The sequence below is a fragment of the Capra hircus genome, chromosome 2 (genome assembly GCF_001704415.2).
Source record: "Capra hircus breed San Clemente chromosome 2, ASM170441v1, whole genome shotgun sequence".
Classification (NCBI taxonomy): domain Eukaryota; kingdom Metazoa; phylum Chordata; class Mammalia; order Artiodactyla; family Bovidae; genus Capra; species Capra hircus.
This window is the reverse complement of record NC_030809.1, coordinates 30,507,816-30,514,063: the sequence shown is the minus strand read 5'-3', so window position 1 is coordinate 30,514,063 and position 6,248 is coordinate 30,507,816. Positions and strand designations below refer to the sequence as shown.

The following is a 6,248-nucleotide window of genomic DNA, read 5'->3' as shown; positions in this document are numbered from 1 at the left end:
TTTTAATTGTACAATTTGACAGTCAAACTATATAGACACATGTAAAGAAAATTGAGTAGACTGCTACTCGCTGAGCTCCAATCTCATCTACCCATAGTGACCAGTATCCACTGTTTGTGTATTTATGCACATCTTCACTATGACCAAGTGTTTATGTACTTCCATAAAATTCTCTCCTAGTAGGGTCACAACACTCTGAACTTGATATGCTTACTTTAAGGTTGTCTAGTTAAAGGAACTGGAGGGTTACAGCTCACACCGTGACAATGGCAGATTATCATACATATTCCATTGCTCCCAGCCTTGACTGCAAACACATCCTGTGTCCAGTGTCCCCTAGGACTTCTGTTACTTCTGCCATCAGAGTCCTGTAGCCCAGAGCTCTCTAATACAGCAGCTACAAGCCACATATAGCTGATGGTCACTTGAAATATAACGTTTTCAAATGGAGATGTGGAGTAGGCAGAAAATATGCACTAGATTCCAAATACTGTTATGAATATAAAATAACTCTTTAATGGTTTTTATATCTATTACCTATAGAAATAATGATGCTTTGAATATATTGGGTTAGATAAAATGTATTATTAGAACTAATTTCATCAGGTTTTTTTTTACATTTTTAAAATGAGATGACTAGAAGATTATACCTTACATAGGCAATTTGCATTATATTCCTACTGGCAGCACAGTTCTAACCTAAAGGCCTCCAAACTTGTATGAGTTCACCCCAGGGATGCACAAGGTGATTCTTCCAGGGTGTGAAAGAAGATATAACGTCTTACTCATTTTTATCTTATTCATATTATTATTTCTAGTATTGAGTCAGTCTCAGATAAAAGCAATACATCAGTATAGCAGCAACTATGTAAAATTTGCAATTAAAGAACATATGTTCATTTGGAAATAACATTTTTACTGATAGGGATGTGCCATTAAAAAATGAAAACATGTAGAGTCCAGGCTGTGTGGGGATGCACAGAGGGTCTGTCTTCCTGTCTCTCTTTGGTTGCTCCTCTTTGTGGTGCTTCCATGGGTGTGAGACCCTTCTTCCACTCCTTTGTGCTACTGACTTTCATTCATTTTCTCTGCTGAATCATGTCCAAAGGCTTCCCAGGGAGGAGAAAGGAAGCTATAAGCTTTGGCTTCCTGTTTCTTGAATCTTACCATTTGGTGTCCTTGTTCCTTGCATAACCTGAACACAGTCTCTAGCAAGGTTGGGCTCTCCTGGCCTTTCCCACATGTCTTCTCTGAAAGTCTAGTTCCCACCCCAAGGCATAGAGTTCTCTTTCGGATGTTTCCCCAGCACCTCCTTCCATCCTCTTGCTATGAAACCCTGCTTAGGCTGCTAAGGTGACTGAGGAGAACTGAGTTTGCATTACATTAGTCCTATCAGGTGATAAGGACAAAAGGGAAAGCAAAAGTGAGAGGGGAATATAGACTGGTTCCAGGGGCTTAGGAATGTGAGATGAAAAGGTAGAATGATTCCAAGGGCTCGGGAATGATCACAAAATGATTCTTTCAAGTCAATTCCCATTCAATAGAAACCAACACTCTCCCAACCTAGATTCCTGGCATTAGAAATTAATTATAGGAGTTCATTAAGACTGTAGCACTTTGGGGGCTTCCCTGGTGGCTCAGTGGTCAAAATCTGCCTGCCAATGCAGGATACACAAGTTCAATCTCTGGTCCAGGTTGGTCCCATGGGCCGCAGAGCAGCTAAGCCTGTGTACCACAACTACTGAGCTCTCAGGCTGCAGCTACCGAAGCCTAGTGCACCCTAGAGACTGTGTTCCTAAACAAAAGAAGCCACCGCAAACAAGAGAAGCCCGCACACCACAAGTAGAGAATAGCCAGCACAGCAATGAAGACCCAACATAGCCACTAAATGAACAAATAAAATAAATAAATAAATTTAAAAGAAGACTATGGCATTTTCTTCAAAAGTACATCTGTTCAGAAAGTTCTTTTGGAGGTAATGTGCTGATTCTCTGAAAAAAATAAAAAAGACAATGAGCTAGTGAGAAATATGGGATGGAAACATGAGTGGTCATACAACCATGCAGGGAAGGTAAAGACAGGGTTGAACTTTTTTAAGAAGTTTGGACCCCCACCCGTCAATGGCTTTGGTCCTAGCACACACGTATACACACATGCACACACTCACATACACACACACACCCCTTGCCCTGCCCCTGGCTCATTCTCTCTGAAACTGAAGCCTGTCTTTGTTTCTGATAATTCATATATTATTATGTCTCTCCCTTTCATGTACTCTCATTTTTGTGCTCAGGAAACATAATACTGATTGAGGGCCTGATCTATGGATTGCACCAAAGTATAAAAATAATCAAGCCTGGTGACCACATTCAGAAAACTTCTTATCAAGCAGAGCTTGGATCCACATACCCACTGTGCAGCAAAGTCAGTTTACTGACACCAGCTTCTGGTGAAGGAAAGTACAGCGTTTATTTCAGGGTGCCAATGAGGAGAATGGGCAGCTCATGCTCAAAAGAACTGAACTTACCAGTAGCTTTCAGGGAAGGATTTTTAAAGGCAACATTCGGGGTGAGGGCTACAGGGTGCATGACTTTCTTCTGATAAGTTGGTGGTGAGGTAACAGAGTGGTTTTTCAGGAATCTTAACCATCAACCTCTGGTTCCAACCAGTCCTGGCTCTATGTGCTTATGCTCAGCACTAGTCACCATCCTCTGCCTGTGTGGGGGTCTTAGTTCCTGCAGAACAAATCAGAGATACATGTCAGATTGTTGTGTACATCCCTTGAGGAGGAACTAGGACTCTGATTTATTGCTGAACTATTGTTTCTTGACTGCTTTCCCTATTTCTGCATTCCTCCACTTCCTTAGTTAGTAACTGCTTGAGTTTGCTCTTTGAAACTCACAGAAGTCCTAACAGACTACAGCCTTCTACTCCAAACAAGAAATAGGGGATACTGAGGGACTTTGTACCGGGAGTGGGGTAGGGTGGAGGGTTAGGGTCTTGCTTGATTTCAAATTCTGCATTTGGTGTTCTAGTTCACAGTTTCTGACTTCCAAAATGACCTTTTTGTGTGGTTCAGCTTAATGTTACTCATGCCTGCACAAAGATATTTTGTGGTTCATAGCAACACAGAACATTTGTTAAAGACATAGATTCTGGCACCAGACATATTATTATTATTTACTAGTTTTGAAAACTTAAGTAAGCTTTAAATACTTAGCTCATCTGAACCTCATTTTCCTCATAGGAAAATGGAAATAATAATAGGTTCTACTTCATGGAGTTGTCCTGAGGATTTAAAGAAATAATCCTTATAAAGCAGTTGATGTATTCGCCAGCACAGTAAGTGTTCAATCACAGTTAGCTGCTATGATTTTATTGCTGGGAGGTGTTATCACTCTCATCTCTGTGTTTTCTTACTTGCAAAACAATAAAATAGACCTGCTCCAACTAGAGAAAAAGCTCCTGCTGTTCCTTCCAGCTCCCACACTACCACCACATCAACAGGGAAAATGGAACATGTAAGCCATCCACAAAAGTTCTTCAAAGAAGGCCATTATGAATTTTAGTGTTTGATGGAGAAGTACAAAATGACAGCAGGAGAAAGAAAGAAAATGTGATGGGTGCAGGAAGAGAGGCAGCAGGTGTCCGTGCTGGCTTTGTTTCACTTTGGGGCAGGGTTTTAGCATCCAGAGCTTTGCCTATTTATTCTGAGTGAAAGCCAAGAGGCGAATGCCCTTGTGAAGAGTCCGTGCTGAGTTTCATGTTTGTGCAGGAAAGGTTCAAAGGGCAGAACACAACCACAAGGACTGACGGACAGAGAGATAGACGTGCTTGGATTCATGACAGGGTAGCTGATGGTGCTCATGGTCTGGTAAAGACACACAGTTGATTTAGCACAAGCTGCTGGTCTCCCAAGCCAGAAGTTGAAGAAATAAATCATTGGTGTTATTAAGCGTCTTCTGGCGGGAGGGTTGCACTGCTGCCCTGGCTGTGCCTACAAAGCTAAGATTCTCTGATACTGATTTCACACTGAACCACCCCTACAGAGAAGCTGTGGGCTAAGAAGCCCTCCCTTGTCATCGTCAGAGGTCACCATGATCATCTGGTTAATCATTCCAACAACCAGAGGGGCTCATTTACAAGGGAGAGAATGAGACAAAAGATAGTCAGACAAATAGATGTTGTACTCAATTAGCCAATAGATCCAAAGGGTTTGATCCAAAAGTGCCAACACAGATAAGGGGTGGGATCAAATCTCTCCTTTAGCATTTAATATTTGTGGGACATGAGTTCATACCTCCAGCCGTCAGTTTCCCCACCTGAGAAATGGTGTGAAAATCTACTGCATGCAGTTGGTTGTTGTGAGGTTAAGAGGAGATCATGCAGGTCGGGTGACTTTCCTCCTCTCTGTAGAAAGTCAGTCCAGGAAAGAGCCAGCAATTCTGGCCCTGACAGGCACATACAGCCCCACCCTGCCTATAAAAGCAGGTCCCCCTCTTTCCCTCCCTCTCTCCCTCACCCTTCTCTCTTCCTGGCTTTTCCCCAGAAGGCCCCAGGGCTCCCAGGAAAACTGCCAAACCACAGGATGCTGAGATTGGCGGTGAGGCACCCTCTTCTTTTGCCCCCTTCATCTTCTGTGCGGCAGTCATGTTTGGGGCTCCCTCCTGGGAGGGTAAGACCCCATGGTTGCCCAGCTTGCTGTGCTAGCATTTGTAGGGGATTCATCTGAAACCAGCATCAAAAGTCTGTGTTTATTTAGGGCCTGCAGAGGAGCCAAGGGTTATGAACAGATCTGCATTCCAGAGCTTTCCATGACTCCCATCAGGCTATGTCAATCAGATCCTTTACCTGGAAGGAAGCTAGGTTTTCTCTTCCCAACTCCCCCAAAAGAAGACCACACAATAGTTGTTGTCTGAAATTACACTTTTCACCCCTTGACAATGCAACCCAACCCTGTGCCTTATCAAAGATGAGAATTATTAGAGAGATGATGAGAAATGCTGTGTCTATGATTGCAAGGGATGAAAAGACTATACTGTTTAATATTTCAGCTTTTTATTGAAATCTAATACATACAGGGGAAAATGTACAAATTATAAATGCACAGTTAGAAGTGGACAGCAGGACAAAATTCACACTAGCACTGGGCTCCAACCTTATTAGCTATACTGTGAACTTCCTATTGGACAAGAATTGAGAATATACATTAGTAATCTTTCAGTGTATTGTCACAACCAAAAGTGGACAAGAGCCGGCTCTCACTGGCTCAGAAGAGCCCATTCCACATCACTTCTCATTGCCACATTCAGTGCCTCACTTTGGTCTTTGAAATCAGTGTTAATGGAAGTATTTACACCACAGAAATCAGTAAATGCTGCAAACCAGAAGAGATGTTATTTATCAACAAACCACTGCTTGCCACTCTCTCGAAATCTGTGAATAAAATTTAAGCAACTTCCTGACCAACTCCAGGTTACTTAACTCTTATTCTTTCTCTTAGAAAAAATCTGCTTCCCACCCTCCTGCCTTCATGGTACCCAGCCTTTGCTGTCTTCCTCTGGAAGCTCTCATGAACTTGACAACTGCCACATTCCAGGCTGTTCCCCTCTTTTCTGCATTCTGCTGAATGACTGCTGTTCTTCCTTTGAGGGTGTTTAAGAGGTTGCCCGGAGAGAGATACAGAAAGTCCATGGGTAAATACCAGCATGGCCTGGACAGTAAGTTAGGTTCCGAGGCCTCCAGTAGCTTCCATGGCCCCTTGGAGGTGGACACTTCCTGTTGTCCCTCTGCTGGATTCCCCAACCCTAAACCTATTTCAATTCATTTCATTTCCAACCTGACCCTTAGGGGAAACACAATGACTAAAACCGCTCACCCTAGCCAGGAACCATAGTAACCATGTGCATGAGTTATTTTATGACAGGAGGTTTTATTAAGGAACACGGAACTAATAAACCACCTTTAACTGGAAGAATTTTGGAAAGGTCAAAAGGAGATGTCATGTGTCCTACAACCTCCTAGAATCCTTCTCGCTGTCATCCATCTTGACTAAGCAATGTGTGAACCACCAGGAAGGACCCAGAGCCCCCAGAGTCAGAACGATTGGCCAGAGACAACCTAGAAACTAATCTCATCACCATAAAACCCAAGACTGTGAGCCACATGGCAGAGCAGTCCTCCTGGTTTCCCTTGCCCTCCTGCTTTGCACCTGGCCGCCCCTTGCCAATGAAGTCTTTTGCTTTGTC

The 6,248-nt window shown here is 43.1% G+C and overlaps 1 long non-coding RNA gene across 2 annotated transcripts; it reads right to left on the bottom strand.

The window, feature by feature from the left end:
- LOC108633365 lies at window positions 557-4,440 on the bottom strand. Of its 2 annotated transcripts, none has more exons than XR_001917029.1 (3): window positions 4,301-4,440; window positions 2,528-2,735; window positions 557-1,991 (listed from the first exon to the last, which is right to left on the bottom strand). It is a non-coding gene; the product is annotated as an uncharacterized LOC108633365 (long non-coding RNA). The 2 variants fall into 2 exon arrangements; XR_001917028.1 differs by having other exon boundaries at window positions 4,323-4,434.